We start from the raw sequence: 12,523 nt of genomic DNA on the forward strand, positions 1-12,523 counted from the left end.
CACTTTTCATGTGCTGGTATTACACTGGCCTTGTATTTGGATTGTCTTATGTAATCTTCACAATAGTTCCATGAAGTAGTTATTGTTATGTCCACAAGAAGTACAAATAAGTGCACTGAGGTACAGAGAGGTTGAGTAATTTTCCTGAGCCTCTGTATTTATAAATGGTTAGATAGGGATTCAGTCTCAGAAAACTTGATTTCAGAATCAACCAAACTAGCCCTAAAAGATGTTGTATTTTGTTGTTCTCCTTTGGTGTGGAAAGAGAGGCTTCCTTCTTGTCCTTAAACACTTCATAAAGTCATGGAGGTCCCAAACCTGACTCTTAATTTCCTAGAGGAGAAATTGGGCTACTTTATATTTACACATAATATTTAATTAAATACCTGTTCTTTTCTAAAAAATAGAAAGAACTTCTGGGTCATTGTGTCAATTCCTCCTGTTATAGACAGCTAGGTTAACTAGAAATATTATAGGCAGTCAGACAGGGATAGGCCCTCGAGAGAGAGTTGATACCAAAGATGGAAACACATTGCAACTGTGGCCAGAGATGCATCTGTTAGAGGCCAGGCCTCAAGATAAAGATGCAGTGAATAGGCCTACATACTTCCCCAAGAGATAAGATAAGTGGTAATGCCTGGCCCAATAAAGTCTAGATAGACATCAGTCACCCCTGTGGGTGACCAAGACCTCCAGATCCATCCTTTCCTAAAAAAGCTCTTTGTTTTTTTTTCCATATACACTTTCTGCATGAACTGCTTCTCCATTGGATCAATATTACCTAAGGGGCTATACTTATAATCTTATTGGTTGATCATAGTTTTGTCCCACTTTGTTCCCACCTTGTGATTTTGCTCTATAAAATTTCCTCTATGAAGTGGAGTCCTAGCCAACTCACGAGGCCCCTTCCTGTCTCTCAGGAGTAAAGATCTCTCCCTCTCAATAAATATTTGCTACTCTTAACCTCCATTGTTCCTCAGAATTCATTTTTTGATTCTGGGGAACATGAACTAGGCATATCTGACATGTAGCAGGTTGGGGATTATGTTATTTCCCCTATATCATTTGGAGGTTCTATCTCACTCCTTGAAAAAGAGCCTTCGAGAAATGGACACTGTCTCTTATTCAATGATATTTGATAAGTACAAAGATATTCAATAGACATATTGCCAAAGATGTTTTGCTAGTTTTAATTTTTCTAAGGTTCAAGGTACATACAGCACTGGCAATATGTTAATCAATGACTAAATTATTAATATATAATAAAAAGTTTGTACTATACTGACTGTGCTATTATTTATTAGGTGGGTAAATGGACTCGAGGGAAATTGTTTTTTTTAAAATTTAACTCCTATTTTTTCATAGGTCTCTACCATTATCATTGAAGCCAGCAGTGGTCATAGAATTTTAGAGTTATATCTAGGAAAAATATATCCTGCTTGTATGAAGAGTACAGTGTGACAACCTCTGTCAATCAGCAATGATAAGACTGCATTTGAGGTCACATACAAGGCATTGTGGCCAGTAAAAAGGTAGTCTGGCTCACACGGACCTTGAACTTCAACAGGGTACTGGAAAACTATAACTTGTAAGCAGTCCCTGAGGGATGTGCTGCTAATTATTGGCTAGACAGAAGTAGTGGTATGGGAATCCTTTCTCTAGTTCTTTTTCCCATGTGGCTAACTGCAAGTTTTAGTAATGCATTCAGTGTTTGACTTTTATAGGCTCTGCCTATTCTTTCATTGGTGAAAGACTGGATCCCTCTCCCCAGATAATCCTTGGGATGGTAGCTTGACTTTAAATACAGGCAGTTCTTAGCTGTGTTTAGTTATTAATGATAAGAGCAAAGTAAACAAGAAAATGGGATACTAAAACTTATGTTCAATTTGCTGTCAAATTTAGAATATATTCTTCTTTCACCACCTTAATTATAATTTTTGTGCCATTCTTAACTGTTGTTACATACACACACACACACATATACTTTTGATTAACTCACTTTTTGACGCTTTATTTTTTTTGGTAAAATACAGTATTTATTTTAAATATTCTGTTAAGTTACTTATGAGAACATTGCATGATAAATTACACAATAAATGCATCTCAGATACACAGTTTTTTTCAAATGGCACTTGCACTATATTTAACATTTGGTTAATAGCTCTGAAAAGAACAAGGTACATGTATCACCCATAATGTATTACCAGGAACAGCTTCTGTTTTTGACAGGCCTTTAAAATTGAAAGTATTGAAGCATTTGGAGACTTTTCTCCATTTGTATATAGTCAGGGGAAAGCATTTGTTTCCCAAATGTTGTTTATTTACTGCTAGTATTTTTGTGAACAAGTGTTTCTGTGGAGCTGACTTTCAATGTGACCTTCTCTTTCCAATTACATTCAACATTTTGAAAAAATGTGCATTTTTGAATGAAACTTTTTGAACATATTTTTCATGTCTGAATATTTATTTTTTCAACATTTTTATTGAATAGGAATATTGTCCTTTTTATAACACATGAAGTTTAAATCTGTGTAGTGGATATACCTCTAATAGGCTAAGTCTCCTAAGGACAAGGCAATTCTCTGAGGGACACCCTTCCAGTTAAAGGGAGTAGCACGTCAGCCCCCTTACCCCCAGCACACACGGCAGCACTGAAGTTCTGCCAGTGACTGTGATACCTGTAACACCATCCCTACTTTGTTCTGTTTCTGGCCCAGGGCTTGTTCATCAGTGAACAGTTGGGAGATATAATGTTGTTTTGAGCTTATTTAAAGTTTCACTTGTCCTCTCGTGACTTGTGTCTTGAATATTGAGTCATACCACCGAGTGAGTGCTAACATGCAGTACAATGTTTCATAGGAACTAGTGAAATAGGAAAATAGTTTAAACTGAAGTTATAGAAATTGCCACAATTCAAAAATTATAGAAGGAATAGCATTATAAGGTACTGAAGGTGTGAGGAATTAAGTCAGAGAATACATAGTTAGGGCATTCTCCTTGCAGAAATAATGCTAATGATGGGAGATGATGGAGATGTGACAGAGCCCCTTTCTTTGTAAGTTTAGTCTAGCCTAGGTCTCTCTGTCTCCATATATAAAATGCTGTTGAACAGGGATCATAACTTACGTTATTTAATGCTTCCTTTATGAAGGCACTGGATAAGGATTTTAAATGTAGTATTTCCAACTATCATGATACTTCTGAATGTAACTACTATAAGATTTTTAACTTTATTGATGAAGAAATAGAGACTCACAGAAGCTTAGTACATTTTTATGTGTCATATAGTTAGAAAAGAGATTTGAAATATAATGTCTGATTATATTTGAAATATAATCTGTCTGATTTTAAGCTTGAGAAAGCATTGCTTATACACACTTATAACCTAAATTTTTATGTATCTATAGTATAAAACAATCAGATAGAAGAACTGAAAACAAAAAGCAGTCCTCTACTTTATCTTTTATTCTTCTTACTCTCAACTTTAGGGTAATATCATCAACTTTTAAAATTTTAGATTTTTGAGTAATTACCACCAAAGCAGAATAAGATATTTATATTACAATGACCTTTACTAATTTATCCCATTGATGCCCCATGATGAAAGATGAACATTTAGCTCATGTCATCTTTCCAAATCTCTCAGTATTAAAAGATACACATTTTTCTTTATTGTCCTTTAACCTGCATTTCTCTTGTTCAGTTTTCAACTATATCTCTTGTGTTAGTTATTTTTTTTCTGCCATTGCTGAGAGAAAATACCTGACATCCAAAATTAAAGGGGGAAAGATTTATTTGGCTTAGTTTGTAGAGGTTTCAGTCCATAATCAGCTGGTTCCAAGGCAGGGTGGCAGAGGAGCAACAGTTCACGGCAATGGAACACAGCAAAAACAACAAGGGAGCTTAACAGCATCTTTGTTCCCTTTTATTCCATCCAGACTACCAGGATTAGAGCGGTGACAAACCAGTCACTCACATGTAGAGGCTTAGTAATCACATGCCCTTTAACCCAGCATGACACATTCCAGATTCAGCCAACTCTGGAAAAAAAAAGCTCCATCTCATCTGCATGAGGCTTTGGGGGGAAATCTAAATACAAGCCACAACACATCTATCTTGACTTCCCTTTATGTAAATATGATTATTTTAGCACCCTACCCTTCCTTACACTATCAGATTCCATTCCACAATCAGCTCTGGCTATGTATTTTCCCCCAGCATTCAGAGTCATAGATTTTACTTTTTATTCTCTAGTTAGAACAGTTTAGTTTTGTGTGTGTGTGTGTTTGTGTGTGTGTGTGTGTGTGAGATACCTTGGTAATTATATCATGCACTGTTGTGTTTCTCTGCATGTTGCAAGGACATGAAACTTTTCTTTATTTACAATAATCTATGTGCTATTTTCCCATATTAACACATGAACATACGCATATGATAAATGTTCAGAGTGCATCAAACAATGGAAAATTATATGTAAATTTCTGTTTACATAATGCATATTTCAAAACAACCATGATTATTGCTATTTTATATAGTTACTCCTCCTATACAGCCCCCCACATATTTACCACTTTCCTTGCTCTTCTTTCCTGTCTCTTCATTCTTTATTCTATCTTCAGTTATGTGTATTGATTTATTAAATTCTATTGTGATATTCTGGCATTTTCTTTTTTTTTCTGGCATTTTTCTTAACCTTTTCACTTGCTTTATTTATTTATTTTTAATTCCTTCTGTCAATTTTCATGGCTTCTCTCCCAGATTTTCAAGCTTGACTTGCAGCTGATTGTCATTTATTTATGTTGGTTCTTTCTCCTGGGTTCTTGCTCCACATTTCTAGTTATCTTAGCTTGCATACTGAACATTATATTTGGGAAAATTAATGGCTGAAGTAATTAAAGATTGAGAAATATGTTACCTTCCTCCAAAGTGGATTTTTATGTGCTTTTGTATAGGGGCTCTAACAATTGAAGTCAACTTTAATTAAAACCAGACCTGAATGTCTCAAAGGACCTTTTTGGTTCATTCCCTTTATACTCTTCTTTGTCAGTTAGTGAGGCTGAGGTCTTAGTAGTTCATTAGACATTTTTATGTTGTCCTGTACCACTCATCAAGGGTGATATTCAACCATCAGTTTGGAATTGGCTATATTCAGACACAAAATAATAATAATATTTTTTACATTTTTATAGTGCTTTCTCTTATTTCAAATAATTTTCTTATCAATTATCTCATATAGTATGGTCTAAAAATGTTTGATATTGGCAGAGTGGTTTGATTAATTTCCATTGTATAATTGATGAAACTGGATCCCAGGAAACATCGCTAAACTTCCAGTTGCTGATAAAAAATGTGATTAAAACATGAGTTTCTAGTCTTATGCATACTATAAAATGGATTAAACATTATTATGAGAAAGGATTACAAAATTTAAATGCTAAATTTGTTGATGAATGCAAGGCACAAATAAACTATATAGTCACAAAAAAATCTAAATAGATTATTTTGATCTTCATATTTACCACGAATGTAGTAGACACACTTCTTTGCTTACCCATTTATGTGTTTTCTTTATCTTCTTTTAGATTAGGCACTATAATATATATATCTTACTTGAGTCTTTGATGTTACTGTGTTGCCTAAATATTTATTCTTGAAATAGTTTTACTTTTTTTCACCCTTCTTCCCATGGACTCTCATTCAGCTCTCTTTGCCCAATTGGAAAAACCCAAGACACTGCTTGTCTGTTTTCTTCTGGAAGGCTGATAGTTGCACAATTAGACAGGTTTTCCCCTACTATCTTAAGAAAAATTCCACATAAAAATATATGTCTCCTTTTGAATATTCCTATACATGGGGTTCCTATCACTAAAATTAATATTTTCCCAAATATTCAATCATTTAATGCATGGACAATGTATGTGCAACATTTAACATGATGCCTGGCCCATGGTAAGTACTCAGTAAATGACAACTATCATCACTATTAGTCCTAGTATCAATAAATAATAATAATAATTATAAATCAGATTTCTAAACATAAGGTATGAATATTTCTTTCACTGACTAATTGGCTGGTTGATCTTAAGAAAAAAAAGAAGGATTAGAGTGTAGCCTTAGAGGTGCTCCTCTGCCTCTGGTTTGGTTTTTCACTCAAGGTCAGAAAGCATCTTAGAATATTATTTATGACTAAGTATGTAGTAATATGTCATCAATGCCTACATGATTATTTGGCTATAGCTGTCCAGTATAAGATACATTACTTTCTGGAGGATTAGTATTTAAAATAATATCTTAAGGGATTTCAACACATCTTTCCCTGGATTTTGAGAATGCTTGGAGAATGCAATATAGAAAAATTTTTCTAGATGTGTCCATTTAAAATACAAAATTAGGTTTCAAGATCATTTAAAAATAGGTTGTGAAGGAGTTTCTTAAGGAATTGAGTTTAAATTCTAAAGAGAATTTTGAGCAGAAGAGATTTTTGAAATAATGCTGATATATTTGTTTGCCTATGGTAAATTAGGTTTAATTTAGGTGGCTAGGTTGGAAAAGGGTTAAATGTAACAAGAATCTTTGCATTTTCCCATTTAAATATTGGAGCAAAGATTCCATAAGGGTAAATTAATTGATGTTAATTGTGACAGAAGGGTTGAAGCTGTTAATTCTCATTCAGCAACTTTGAGAGGTAATGTTTAATGCACTATATCAACACTAAGCCATCTCCACTTTATATAAACATTAGACTATAATCCACACTTTGATATTATTGATAATAGAAAGAATTAGGTGATGCATTAATTAGCAGAAGATAGAAATTTGTACAAAATCATCCTATTATTTAGGAGAAATATACATAAATATATATGGGAAATATATATCTTGGGGAAAAAATATATCTGGGGGGAATCCAGATGATAGCCAACAGTGAACAAGTTTTCCCATATTACTGACCACTTCTGTAATAATTCTAACTCTTGAATCTAACAGACCAAAAATGAAGAACAATGAATGTTTACTGATAGAGCTATAAAAACACTCCAAGAAAAGATTTGAATGTGATTGTGATGCATATGGTTGGTGATATCAGAAAATGAGAAACTTTTTCTGACTGCCTTTGGAGAGGAAGTGAGTGAGCTCTTTCTTCTTAATGGATTCTCAGAACTATTGACTGCAATTGGTAGAAGCCTCAAATTTATATCAATACAACCTAGTATAACACTTGATGCTTTTCCTTAGAAAAATGAGCCACATAGGGTATTTTCTATGATTTCCTAAGATTTGTCAGAAGACCACACTAGACAGAAGCTATCAAAGAGATCTGACAGAATCATAAATGAAAGTAATTTAGTTGCAGGAGATACTTTACAACATCTATTTTTTTGAGTCTTGAAGGATCTGAATTAACTTTTGTTTAGATGAATCAGAGTTTCACTTTCTGAGCTTCAACAACAAAGCTCAATGTATTTGAAGTGTAATTATCTATATTGAGGATTATAGCTACCTAACTTGGCAGACTATTACTTTTTCTTTGGCTCATTCCTTTAATCAAGGGCATTTTAGGGGCCAAATTTGACAGCTGCAGTGCTAGAGACAGATTGGGAACAAGGCTCTGGGATAAGTTATATTTTCTCTAGCTTTTGTGTCAAAGCAATTGGTAATTTATTAGCAAGTTTCATTGTCTGCGTCAAAGCCAGGAGTGTGTAATGCACTATCTCTCTGGAAGCAGTAACAATAGAATAAAGTGGTTTTGATAAAATCTCATTATTTTCCCATCCATGGGATCAAACTTAGAGAAAAATAGCCAACTTTTATGGAAAAGAAATGCTAGTGTTACATGAACATATCCCTCTGGTATTTGGGAGTTGTCTAAGTCACTTCCCACATCATTGGGACAAAATATACACACTCACAACTTATAGCAGAGGTTTATTTTGGCTCCATTTCAGTCCAGTGTCATCCAGATTCAAAGAAGAAAAAGCGAGGTTCAGAGTTATGGCAGAGGAGATCTGCTCATGGCATGGTAGACTGGAAGCAGAGTAAAGGGAGGAGTTGGGGAAGGAGATAAATTTTTTCATGCCATCCCTCCAGTGAACCACCTCTTTCAACCAGTCTCCACCTATTAAGTAAGCAGCTAGAATCCTCCATAATCCAATCACCTTCCTGAAGCTCCATCTGTGAGTTCATGAGGCTCTTGGGGACATAACATGGTTATGGTTATATAAACCATAGCAGGAGTACAGGAGCAACTCCTCTACAGGCAGTGTTGACATTTAAAGACTACAGGCTTTCAAATGTTTTCCTTTAGCTACATCAGAGTCTCTTGTAGAATAGCAGAAACAACAAAGCAGAAATGACAAGCACACAATAAAATAAACAGCATTTTCTGGGGCCCAGCTGTTGGGTTATTCTGATTCAGTACTTTACTGTACCAAGTTATTTTGATTTGTAACCAAATTTCAGGATTTCCAGTGAGAATATAAACCATTTAAATTTCTGCTCAACACTCATTTTAGTTCTTTGATCTTTGTTCTTCCCTTCCTTCTTTTTTCTCCCAGTTACCCCAAACCAGCCTCACATAATAATTACTTATTTCTTTTACACATTGCTTGAGGTTTATTTGATGCAACTATTATTTACCTTAGTTCTCTAATTGTTTTGGATCCCAAAGGCCAATCTATCTATTCAGAGTATGTGAAGTCCAGGTCAATTCTTCTGAACTGAAAATTTGAATGCTTCTCTGGACTAAAAAGACTCAAGTTTAGCAATTTCTGGCAAATGGAAAGAAGGTGAAGATGTGACCATAAAAAGAGCCACCATTTCTGCCTCCTATTACTCACATTGTGAATTAACCACAGTCATAATTTTGTATCTCAACTTTTTAAAAAATTTTGTATCTCTAACTTTACCACTGTGTCTTCTATATTTATAAGAAATTGTTTGACTTGGTTAATGATGAAAGAATTTTGTTGTTAACAACCTCTAGTAAAGCAAAGGAGAGTTACTGCTTAGTTAACTTTGCATGCAATGTCAACAGATAGCTAATAATTGGGTTCCAGCAAAAGTTAATTCACTTAATTTACCATTTATAGTGGGTACAGCCATCACAGTGAAAGGATTGTCATACATTTTGATAAGGTAGTTGAGAACAGCTCCCTATAATAATTATACTAGCTCATAATTTCTTAAATATAATCTTTTTATTATTGGCTCACAAAACTTATCTATTTGTGAATATACTCAAAACATTATTTTTAATTTTTATTTTTTTCTCTGATAACCAAGAGTTTGAGTTTATTTCCCAAAGAGGTATATCTTACAGGGCACAAACCAAGGCCATGACTTCAGAAAAATAAAGAAACTGAAGACTAAGATCCCAACAAACACGAAAACAAAGCTCAGAAAGTACAAAGGACTTCCACGACTTGATCAAATTGTTAAAGTTTATCTTGCCTAGAGACTTAGTGAATAGAACTCAAAACAAAATCTGTGTATTTATTTTCTTCAACATACTTCCTGAGTTGCCTTTCTTGAGTTAGAGGTTAATTGCTATTTCCTCAGCATTCAGAATGGTAACCCCCTTATTATAATGCTAGAGCACATACTGGAATACTGCTTATCTAACATGACTAATTATTAAAATACTTTTTTCTCCAGCTGTTTTCTTTCTGAGTAAACAAATTACTAAGTTCAATTGGGTTTCATTTGCACTCCATTGCTTCTTGACAGCAAATACTCTTCAAAAATGAGTTGCCTTTGGGTGTTTATAATCTCTAAGGGCAGAAGAAACAAATGTTCACATGATTTCTCTAATTTAGAAACTAGAAACCACCCTCTTCACAATATTGAGTACACTTACTGCACAGTATGATTTCTTAAACTTTATGAACAATATATGTCTCTTTTGGAGTCCTCAAAATCCTCAAATTGATATTTATATGATTTTGTTAAATGGAAGCAGACGTATCCTCTTCAGGTAATAGGATCACCAAGTATCAAGGACATACAAATACTATTTTATGTCAGTAATGCAGAATTGATCTCCATTCTGAAAAATCAGAGTTGTATGCTTAAAGACCAAATGGAGAACTGATTTATTTTTCAACAGATTTTGTGCAGTCTGATTTATTGCATTTCAGAGTCTGCGAAAATGTGATAATGCTATGACAATTTTGGTTTCATTTGTGGTGTCTGAAGAGTTGGTGTTTTTTAGCATCTATCTATCTTTTATCAGACAAACAATGCAATATTTAAGCTCATGTGTCTGATTTATTTCACTTAACATTATGGTCACAAGGTGCAACAATTTTCCTACTAAGTGACAAGTTTTTCTCTATGGCAGAGTAGTCCTCTATTGTTTATAAATATCACATTTTCTTTATCCACTCATTCGCTGATGGACATACAGGTCATTTCCAAGATTCACCTATTATTATTTATGCTTCTGTAAATATGGGTATGTATGTATCACTACAGTATGATGTCTTTAACTCTTTGGGAAAGTTACCTAGAAGGGAAATATCTGGGTCAAATAGAATTTCTAGTTTCAGTTTTTTGAGGGAACTCCACATTGATTTTCACAGTGGTTATACTAGTTCACTTTTGCATTGGGTCTTTTATTTTGGGTCTAATATTTGTGTTCTTCATGTATTCTAGATATGAGTGCTGTGTCTGAGAAATGGTTGGCAAAATTTTTTTCCCGTTCTGTAGGTTGTCTTTTCACTTTGTTGTTTGTTTCTTTTGCTGTGCAGAAGCTTTTTAATTTGATATGATCCCATTTGTTGATTCTATTGAGAAAGTTCTTGCCTACACCTATGACTTCAAAAATTTTACCTATTTTGACTTCCTATAGGTTAAGTGTTCCTGTTTTAACAGATAGTTCTCTGATCCATTTTGATTTTAGTTTAGCACATGGTGAGAGATACGGGTCTAGATTCAATCTTCTGCATGTGTTTAAACAGTTTTTCCAACACTATTTATTAAAGAAGCTCTTTCTTTCCATAAATGTTTTTCACCCATTTTTCAAAGATCAAATAGTTGAAAGGGCTTGAGGTTCTTTCTGCATCCTCTATTCCATTGATCCTCATTTTTTTTTTTGTGCCAGTTACATGCTATTTTTATCACTGTAGCTTTGTAGTATAACTTCAGTTCAGGGATTGTGATCTCTCTTGGTCTAGTCTTTTCATCCAGTACTTCTTTTGCTATTCTGGGTCACTTTTGGTTCCATATGAACTTTAGGATTGTTTTCTCTAGTTCTGTAAAGAATGCTGTTGGAATTTTGACTGGGATTGTATTGAATCTGTGTATCAATTTTGGAAGTATGGGCATTTTGACTATTTCAGTTCTACCTATCCAGGAATAGGTGATATTTTTCTATATTCTGATATCCTTTTTGATTTCATTTTCAGAATATTCTAGTTTTCATTTTAGAAGTCTTTCACTTGCTTATTCAGATTAATTCCTAAGTATTTAATATGTCTTAGTGTTATTGTGAATGATAGTTTTCCCCTAATTTCTTTTTTAGTGGGTTCATTATTAGTGTACAGGACCTTTGTTGATTTTTGTATCCTGCTATGTTATTGAATTTGATAGTAATTCTAAGAGTCTTTTGGTGGATTTCTTGGTGTTTTCTATTGTCATGCCAATAATGATAATTTGACTATATATATATATATATATTCCCTTTATTTGTTTTTCTTGCCTAATTGCTTTGAGGGATACTGTTTTCTTTTTCTTTTTTTTCCAATACTGGGGATTGAACTCAGGAGCTTGTGCTTGCAAGGCAGACTCGGGACCACTGAGCTAAATCCTTGGCCTGATACTTTCTTTGAGCTTAGGGATGTTGGGCTATGAAGTTTTACCTGTATGATGTTGAGTAAGTTGCTAATCTCTATTAAGAGAAAATTCCATATTAGGTTGCTGTGAGGATGATAAAAAATAGTTCATATAAAGTGATTCACTAAGAATAAGGTTATGGGAATTGTTTGTTATTATTATTATTGTTAACATAAGTCATTTATAATATGTGGATAATATGTATATAATATGAAATATGTTTGAGGGTTTTAAAATAAGTTTTAGGTCCTTCAACAGCAATGTCAGGGCTATAAACCAGAAGTGTCTACATGAATTAAGGAATAAGATGGCAATGCTAGAGTAAACCCAAAAAGGCAAAGGTTCACCCTGATAATTACAACAAAATCTTTTAAATTCATATAGAAAATATGTTTATTATATATTACATTATTATTTATTATATAGCATGCATATTATAATATATACTTTAATGTTAAGTTTATATATTTATATATTTTACCTTCATTACAACTCTGAATTAGAAAGTAACTTGTCAATTTTTAAGTAAATTGTGATTCAGAGATGCTAAATAGCTTGCTGAAGATCACATAATTGGCAAATCTAAACTTTAAATTTGGCTTTGTTTGATTTTTCTAGTTATTTCATGCATTTTTCTTTAGTTTCACATTACTGTCTTTCTTGATATTATCTTCTGACACTGTAATGTTTT

Source organism: Heterocephalus glaber, unplaced genomic scaffold (assembly GCF_053883595.1).
Source record: "Heterocephalus glaber isolate CG9 unplaced genomic scaffold, H.glaber_assembly_v1.0 deba00001442, whole genome shotgun sequence".
Classification (NCBI taxonomy): Eukaryota; Metazoa; Chordata; class Mammalia; order Rodentia; family Bathyergidae; genus Heterocephalus; species Heterocephalus glaber.